The 9,229-nt window shown below is 40.2% G+C and overlaps 1 pseudogene; it reads right to left on the bottom strand.

Moving 5' to 3' along the window:
* Positions 1–480: 480 nt before the first annotated feature.
* Positions 481–6,608, bottom strand: LOC102834121 (annotated as a pseudogene).
* Positions 6,609–9,229: the final 2,621 nt, after the last annotated feature.

Raw genomic sequence — 9,229 nt, 5'->3', positions numbered from 1 at the left:
TTGGGGGTGGAGCCTCAGCAACCTGGGCGGCTCAGGTGATGCTGAGAAGGAAGCATTTGATTTTCTCTGGTGCTTACAGCTTTGGGGCCAGTCCCTGGTGTGGTTGTTCAGTGTTTATCCCAAAGTGTCCGAGTTAGCCAGTGTCAGAAGGGGGTCATGCTTTCTGTTTTCTTCTTTCACACTGCCAAAAAACAAAACAAAACCAAGCACTGAGGTGCCCAGCAAAGAAGGGGAGACAGGCAAGAGGTGGGTGGTCCTGGATTTGTCTGCTCCTGGGGAGCAAACACTCCTCTCCTCTGGCCCCATCACAACAAATCACAGCCCACTTCATCACAACCACAGATGTCTCCTGTGGCCCCATCTTCCTCACTGTCAATAAGTCCAGTTTGTCATGTTTCTTAGTCCACTGGAGTATCATAAATTTCAATTTTTCAAAGCAGTTTCAGGATTTTCAGTATATATGTTGGGTTTGAACATGGTTCATGGCCAGTAAAGGTTCAGCACCTCCCCTACACTGAAAGGCCCATTTCCTGGTCTCAGCATCTCTTTACTTTGTTGGTCCAACTCAGAGAGTAACTTCAGTATGTTCAGAGCAGTCATATCGTGGCAGGAGTCCACATCCTTTCTGATGCCGTAGCTGAGCAGAGGCGGCTGAGAAAAGCGATTGATTAGCAATACAAACTCATTCTTATTGTTTTTTGGGAAGTCTGTATTCAACTTGGAATTCCTGGACTCTGAAGAGATACTGCAATTGCTCAGGAGAGGTCCGTGGGTTACGTGGCCTAAAGAGATATCATTCTTTACAATGGTCTGGGCTATGGGTGAAGTGCCGCAAATACAGCGACTCCCGGGATATCTTGGTAGTCACTGTGGACTTGGCAGGATTGGGAGCTGCTCTGATGAGATCTTTGGTGTGATGTCCATAACAGACACCCACAGCCAGGGCAGCCTTGGGCACCATGGGAAGAATTCCAGCAGGCAGCTGCTGGTAACTAAGATAAGGCATCCTAAACTCATCTTCCTTATTACTAGTTCCATTGTCACTGCAGAGCCACGTTCAAAAAAGGTCACTTTTCTTCCATCCCTGGGTTTCTTTGTTGGTGTCTTCTTCTCTGACTTGAGTGCTGGCTTGGCGGGCTGAGCCTGTGGAACTTTGCAACCAAGGCTCTCCAGCATGTTCTCAGCTGCATTGAGTTTGGCCACCTTCTTATTGCTGCCTGCTCCTTCAGTAGTGTGGTTTCCCACCTTCACCTGCATCACAAACTCCCGGCGGTGCGGCTGGACTCGCTCGGTCAGGAGCATGTACTCCGGCTCTTTCTCCTTCTTAGTTTGCTGGATCTGGGCCAGTCTGCTAATATGATTCATCCGTTGCCTGCATGTAGTTTGACTATGGACTTTGTTTTCTTTGTGATTCTGTGCTTCACTTGTTCAACTTCAGGGAGGGGAGATAACTTCTTCAGCTCCTCAAAAACACCTATGGCAGCAGCTTTCTTTGAAATCTTCTTGCTTTTGCCTTCCTCTTCCCGTATAAACTCTCTGACTGAGACCTTGGTCACAAAACTCTTCACGCGGGGTGGCCCAATCTCCCGGGCACCTCAAAATTCACAGGCAAGTTCCGTTTAAGTGCAATGTCAAACACTGAACTTATTTCGGATCTATTGAGATTTTCTTCTTCAGATTCTCTTCCATTCACCCCCATCCTCTCTGGAAGGGGCTTCTTCTGCAGGGTCCTCAATGTTTATTTGTTTGGTTTTTCATGTTTCGCAGCCTGTCTCATCCTTCCTCTTCCATTAAACTGCTGTCCTCCCACAGCAAGTTCAAGTTGATACAGTAAAGGTGGAACAGGAAATGGGTAAATGTACCTCAGGGGATAGGCACCTCCTCTCATGTTGTAGTTGTAGGTGGACTGCATCTGAGAGTAAGGGTCATCAGACTAGTTCACTGTTTTGTTTTGTTTTTCTAAGTTTCATGCACAGTGCATTTAGTTCTACAATAGGAGTTACCGTGTTCTGGCTGCTGCCCTGAACGTGTTCTGGCCAGTGGTCCTGGGTGGCAACTATGAGGAAGGGAAGGAAGAAGGGAGAAGAGGAAGGGACAGAAGGAGGGAAGAGGCAGAGTGGCAGTGGAGGGGATGCACACTGCCAGGCCCGGGGTCAGGGAAAGGGGGAGTGGAATGAGACAGCCGCTGGCGCAAATGCTGAAGAACACTACAGTATTTGCTTTTATTCTCTCTGCTTTTGTTTTGTTTTGTTTGTTTGTTTGTTTGTTTGATGTACACAAAACCACTCAGGAATATACAAGCATTTAAACAACCAAAGAATGCATTGTATAAGCCAGCATCCTGGCTGCCAGCATACAGCCTTTTTCTTTCCATGAGTCTAGATTCCTCAGCTGCTCTATCTCTCCTCTACCTCCATCTCTGGTGTTGGTGCTTCTCTGGTTAGGGTCCCACATTCTACTCATTATCTCTCTTGATGGTCCTATGGTCCTTGTTCCTGGAATGTAAGATTAACTACTCCCCACTTTATGTTAAAAAAAACTTCTATTTTTATAGTTGTGACAATTCCAAGTAGTCATAATAAGAATTACTCACTATTAAATCAAAAGAATTATATCTCCATCTCTTTTCACTAGACCTATGTAGACAGACAAGATGAAAACTATTCAGTGGGGATTCTACCTTTCCCAGCACACTGAAACTGAACTCCCTCTTGAAAATTTGTAAGTCAACCACTTTATGCCTTTATAGACTAACCATTTTAGGTAGCCAGTGTCTAAGTTGTCCTTTCCTGTCAACCCTGTATACCAAGGGATAGGTTTGATCATTGATGTGAAGACTCCTTCCCTCTCAGTTGGTATTTTGAGCTACTACATCCATTAGTATAGGTCAAGTTCATCAAATTGTATCAATTTACACTTGCTTTTATCTTCCTCTAATTGAGTTCTGGTCATCAAGGCATTGAAGCTGGGTCAAATGGGTATTATTTGAAACTTTGGGCACTTGTGTGTCTTCCCCACGACATATCAGCTGGATACTGAATTCACAGCTCTAGCCCTTTGTGGCTAGATCAGTGTCCATGGGCACAGGGAAACAATGAATTTTGAGGGGATCTGCTGGAAAAGTTAACTCCAAGGCTGAGAGATCAGCTCAGAAGTTTTATGGTGACAGTGTTTTGGGACTCCAAATGAGTAATATTGATAGATTTTTCTGAAAGACAGAAAACAATCATAAGAGTTAATTTGAAGAAGTTTTTTTTTTTTTTTTTTTAATTGAATACTGCCAGAAAAATTGCACTGAAGAATTGTTTTTCTTCACAACAATGTACATCTTCAGACAAGGGCTATCCTATGAGAAAATCATTGGAAAACCTTACTTCATCCACCCTACAATCCTTATCTTCACCTTTCAGACTTCTTTTTGTTCCCCAAACTCAAAGAACATTGAAATGGAACACAGTTTGAGTTCCTCAAGAGGATATCAAAGCTGCTATTTTGAACTACTATTAACTGAAAGCTGAGAATTCTTCAGGGAAGGGTTAGAGATATGGAAACATCTTTTGTCTGAAGTGTATAGATCTCTATGGAGGATATGCCATGAAATGAGAGCTATTTTTTGGTTTTGACATTTTTATTTAATAAAGGCTTCCATGATTTTGCAGTAGTACTCTTTTACTTACCCTATAGATGTATACAGGGTCACTATGAGTTGGAACTTAACAATAGCACTTAACAACAACAAGATATGTATATACTAAAATGTGTCTGATACCCTATAGATGTATACAGGGTCACTATGAGTTGGAACTTAACAATAGCACTTAACAACAACAAGATATATATATACTAAAATGTGTCTGAAGGAGCTCTGGTAGCGTAGTGGTTACGAATCGGACTGTGAACCTTAAGGTCAGCAGTTCGAAACTACCAGCAGCTCCGCGGGAGAAAGATGAGGCTTTCTACTCCCGTAAAGATTTACAACCTCGGAAACCCTGTACAGGGTCACTATGGGTTGGAACCGACTCGATGGCACTTAACAACAACAACAACAAAATGTGTCTGTAAGATTATATATATGTAAGATAATACAACCTCTGAAGGTAAAGTTCTGATTTATAAAGATACTGATAGTAGAAGGCAACAATAACAAAAAACGAACAAACAAACAAAAAAGTGTATTTGAATTGAACTGACTTATAGGAAAGCCATCCAAACAGAATCCTGTGTCAGGGACTGCCTGTATTAGATATCTTTATTAATAAAAAACCTTAATGTAGATCCTCCTTGGTATTTTATTTGTAGTAAATAAATCATCATAATTAGTGATGACTCAAGTCAGGGCACTAGGCCCTGCTTAAGCAAGAGTGAGATTCCACACCATGGATTACCATGTTGCATGACACTAATCCTAGTTGCACCATGGGACAGATGCTGGGTCTCTACTTTGATTTTCTGTAAGTTAGTTGTCAAATAAGGAAGAAAGGCAGGTAAGAAAAGTGAGGAGTGTTGTAGCTTAATGGCATAACTTGAAGCTAGGATTGTTAGCTCTGAAGGGATGAAGGGATTGGTTAGGAACTGGAAAGATAATCTTGTAAAGTTTCTTGCCTTTAAGAAAGAAAAACAAAAAAAGATGTTTAAAAAACACAAACAAGCAAACAAAAATAGCAAAATAATCTCATTCTCCCCCTACCCGTTAATGTCTTGTCCCATTACATATGGCTGAATACATCTGATGTCACCAAGTTGCAAAAAACATTCCATTGCATTACTCTTTTTCACTGACCCTCTATGCTACTAAGCATGATGTCCTTCTTCAGGGACTGGTCATCTCCAAAGTATATGAGACTTCCATCCTTGCTTCTGAGGAGTATTCTGGCAATATTTCTTTCACGACAAATTTGTTCATTCTTCTGGGAATTCTTCTGCGAACCTTAAGGTCAGCGGTTCGAAATTACCAGTCGCTCCGCGGGAGAAAGATGAGGCTTTCTACTCCCGTAAAGATTTACACCCTCGGAAACCCTGTACAGGGTCGCTATGGGTCGGAACCGACTCGACGGCACTTAACAACAACAACAACAACCAACTCTTAATTGTTGCTGTTAAGTGCTTTGAGTTGGTGCAGACTTATAGTGACCCTGTGTAGGGTTTCCAAGGAGCACCTGTTGAGTTTGAAGCACAACCTTGTGGTTAGTAGTCCAGTGTTTATCCTATAACACCACACCAGAGCTCCAACGTGTGAAAGCAGGACATGAGTATGAGTAAGGAAGATCTAAGAAGAATTGATGCCTTCTAACCCTTTTGTTGTTGTTAAGAGTCAGTTCTGACTCATAGTGACCCTGTATAGAGTTTCTGAGGAGCAACTGGTAAGTTTGAGATTCTAACCTTGTGGTTCCAAGTCCATTGTTGATTCTACAGAGCCGCACCAAGAATCGAACACTTAATTGTTGTTGTTGTTTCAGTTCTTCCTGGTTCTTCTTTATTCATGTCCTGCTTTCAAATGAAATTGGGGTGATGAAAAATACCTTGGATCAGGCACACTTTAATCCTCAAACTGTGGATCTTTTTCAACAGATTATACCAAAGTAATATAGCACTTGATTTTTTTGACTAATGTTTCCACACATTGATTGTGGACTACAAAAATACATGAGGAATCTTTCTGGGCTTTTGAAATGTTCTTTCTCTTGATTGTGATGGTGGTCTCAGGGTTGTATACAATGGCAGGAAGAATTGTACTTAAAAGGGGTGAATTTTATTGTATGTAAATTCGATGTCAATAAACTTGATTAAAATATAAAAGAATAACAAGCAAACAAACAAAATATTTGCTTTTGAGTTGCTTTGGATTCATGGAAACTCTGTATTTGTCAAAGCAGAACTGTATTTAGTAGTTTTCAGTTGCTGATTTTGGGGACTGCTATAACCAAGGCTTTCTTTCCAGGAACCTCTGAGCAGTTTTTAATTCCAAACTTTCAGTTCACAGCCTAGTGCTTTAACCATTTGCACTTCGAAGCATAGATAAAAGCTCCCTCTTAATAGAGGCCCTGCAGGTCTCCCACCAGGTCTCCCACCAGGTCAGAAGGCTGGAGGAGAAGCAGGGAGAGCAGGTGTGAATGGCTACATGAAAGACAGATGGCACAGATAGTTACAGAACTTTCTGACAGTGTTTTAGGAACAATATTTGCTATTATCAAATTTGAACATTTCATTAGAGCTCGTTGGAAAAACTTAATACGTGTTGTTGACCTTGATAATACTGACAACAGAAAGAATTTCTCAGACACTGCCACTGAACTATATATATCACATTCAAATATAGCACATAAATATGCTGTTGTTGTTAAGTACGATGGAGTCGGCTCCGACTCATAGTGACCCTGCACAGGGTTTCCAAGGCTGTAAATCTTTACGGGAGCAGAACTCCTCATCTTTCTCCCGCGGAACCGCTGATAGTTTTGAACTGCTGACCTTGACATAAATATAAGAAGAGATATTTACATTTAAAACAAAATGTTGTTAGGTGTTGTGGAGTTGGCTCCAACCAAGGCAAAATTACATGTAACAGAAGAAAATATTCACTAGTCCTGTACCGTTTTCACAATCACTGGCATCTTTGAGACTATTTAGACTCTTTATTGGCTAATCATTACTTGTGGATTAACAAATCTTTCTTGTTAGTCTAGCTAAGTCTGCACACTCAGCTGAAGCCCATGCACTTTGTGTGACCCTGCTAGCATTCGAAGTACTAGAGGACACACCTTCCAGCATCATACATGAAAACATGAATGCAGCACAGTGGGAAACCTGACACACTGTGGTTGTTCATGGGTGATAGTAAAACAGAATGTTACTGTTAAGTACCGTGGAGTCAGTTCCGATTCATAGTGGCTGTGCACAAGGTTTTCAAGGCTGCAAATCTTTACGGGAGCAGAAAACCTTATCTTTCTCCTGAAGAACAGCTGGTAGTTTTGGAATGCCAACGTTGAGGTTAGTATCCCGATTTGTAACCACTACGCTACCAGAGCTCCTGTGAGGTTATAATGGATATTAAGATGACTAGCAATATTTGGATGACATCGAATCTCAAAGCAAAGCACAAAATGAAATAAATCTTCATAACAATAGTGGTTCTGAAATGAACATAATCTTCAAACAGCACAGTTCAATGCCTATCAACTTGGATTTGTCAAATGGAACTGGATAAGGTACATAATCCTGAGCTATCCATCCACAAAAAAGGAGTAATGTTATCTACTATCTACTGCACAGGAACTTTTTAAAGTGTTGAAGAACAGAGATGTCAGCTTGAAGACTAAGCATGGCACCTGACAACAACAACAACAACAACAACAACTCCTTCAGAGGTTTTATGATTAAATTTAAATAAGATAAATTATGTAAAATATTTAACACAATGCAATTGACATAGAAACCCTTCAATAGGTATCGACTACAATGCAACTGGAGTCCTGGTGTGGCTCTGTGGGTTAATGCACTGGACTGCGAGATCAATTTGAACCACAAGGCCAGTGTTTCAAGCTCACCAGCCACTCCATGGAAACCCTATACAGGGTCTCTATGAATTGGAACTGAGTTGAAGGTACTTAACAACTATAACACAAACAATACAACACCTTCTAAAATAGTATTAAAAATCCAATTCAATGAAATTGTTTTTATTAATACATATTAATAAAAACTGCTAAACGAAAGGTAGGTAGTTCAAACCCACCAGCCACTACATGGAAGAAAGATGTGTGGGGAGCCCGCTTCTATGAGGATTTAAAGGCTTGGAAACCATATGGGGCAGGAAGTTCTCCTCTATCTTATAAGGTCACATAAGTTAGAATCTACTTCATAGCAGTAGGTTTCTTGACTTGAGCTGTGTTACTGATTTTTCTAAGATGTTCACTCACTTCTGCATTAGTGCTTGGTTGATGCAGTTGTAAAGTAGCCCTGTGTTTATTTTCCTGCCTATGTTATTTAGTAGATAAAATTATGAGAAAAGAACATTTTATGTCTTTTAAAGCTAGTGTTGGCCAGTCAATATCTAGGGAAAGACAATCTTTATTATCTGCTTTATCACATGCAAGGGAAACATTGCTACTAAAACCTTTAGATTGCAGCCAGTATATTGACAGTGCTGTGAGAGCAGCCGAGAGAGCTTAATCGAAGGTCATCTACTTAAACAATATTTGCAGTGCTAAACTCCTTGTTAAAGAAAGAACCAAAGACAAACATAGAGTTTGACATTTGAGAACAATATCAAAGCATAAAGAATAGAAGATCTGTGCCTTCAGGATAGACAAGTACCAGCAAGTTTAGCAGTAACCAGCAGATTTGTTTACAATACATTATTTCAATATGTTACAAACACATTAAGATTGGTTTTCAGTCTACAATACCACTTCAAAACAAACAGCCTTGTTGTGAATTAAAATGTGTCCTTCGCATTCCATTCAACAAGAACTATCAATATATCTTGAGCATATATTTGATCAGTTTCAGACTGAAGAAATTGGTAAAATTCTTCAATGTTATCATCACTGGCTTTAGTGCTTGATGCATACATTTAAATAATAGTGGTATTAGCGGATATCACAGACAGTATTGTACTTCAGAAAAGATTTTGAAATGATCTTTTTGATGATGAATGTGATACCATTCCTCTTGAATTTGGCATTCCTGGTATAGTAAAACATAAGAATAGCAAAATCAAAATGGCCAGAGCCAGTTCATTTCAGCTCATTAATGCTTAGGATATTCATCTTTATGAGTTCCATTTCATTTTTGACAATCTCCAATTTTCCTAGATTCATACTTTATATACCTTATGTTCTGATTATTAATGAATGTTTCAGTTGTTTCTCCTTTTTTCAAGTTGTGCCCCAACAGCAAATGGATGTCCCGAAAGCTTTACTCCATTTCTGTCATCTGGTCAAATTTACTTTGAGGAGGTACCTCTTTCCTAGTCATATTTTGAGTGAATGCCTACTGAAGGACTCCTTTGCTGGCACTATACTTGACAATGTCCTGCTGTTATTCATAAAGTTTTCAGTGGCTAGACATTCAGAAGTAGTCTGCCTCTACTTCTGCCTAGTCTGTCTTAGTCTGGAAGCTCAGCTAAAATCTTTCTATCATGGGTGATTCTGCTGAAATTTACAATAACAGTGGCATAGCTTTCAGCATCATAACAAAGTTAAAACAACACGACAAATTAACAGACATGGTG

The sequence above is a fragment of the Chrysochloris asiatica genome, unplaced genomic scaffold (genome assembly GCF_000296735.1).
Source record: "Chrysochloris asiatica unplaced genomic scaffold, ChrAsi1.0 scaffold00022, whole genome shotgun sequence".
Classification (NCBI taxonomy): Eukaryota; Metazoa; Chordata; class Mammalia; order Afrosoricida; family Chrysochloridae; genus Chrysochloris; species Chrysochloris asiatica.
The sequence above is the reverse complement of the archived record's forward strand: the minus strand, read 5'-3'. Positions and strand labels throughout refer to the sequence as shown.